Source organism: Pteropus vampyrus, unplaced genomic scaffold (assembly GCF_000151845.1).
Source record: "Pteropus vampyrus isolate Shadow unplaced genomic scaffold, Pvam_2.0 Scaffold85, whole genome shotgun sequence".
Taxonomy (NCBI): domain Eukaryota; kingdom Metazoa; phylum Chordata; class Mammalia; order Chiroptera; family Pteropodidae; genus Pteropus; species Pteropus vampyrus.
The window spans coordinates 4443956-4444429 of NW_011888866.1; positions in this window are offsets into that span (position 1 = coordinate 4443956).

The following is a 474-nucleotide window of genomic DNA, read 5'->3' on the forward strand; positions in this document are numbered from 1 at the left end:
TTGTCATTGTATTTCTTTTTATTGAGATACATCTGATATATTACATTATATTAATTTCAGGTATACAACAATGATTCAATATTTCTATATATTGCAAAATGATTACCACATAAATCTCATTAACATCTATCTCCACACATGGTTACAAATATTTTTTCTTGTGAAGAAGACTGTTAAGATCTACTCCTTTAGATTATACCAGTTGTGGTTCATTTGTAGATCATCTGACAATAGGTACGATTTGGATTGAGGCACTGCAGAGAACATTTTGGGGAGACACATTAGTCGTATTTTTTAAGTCATCTCTAATTGTGGGCAACATTCTGGATGATTTCCACAAATGGCCAATGCAAAATTTTACATTGACTTTTATTAATTTCAATTTCTTAGAGCATTATTTTCTTTCCTGGTCTCATAATTCTAGGTGTACTCTGTAATTGAAGCTTAGCAGTTCAATATTCTGAGAACAGTTTA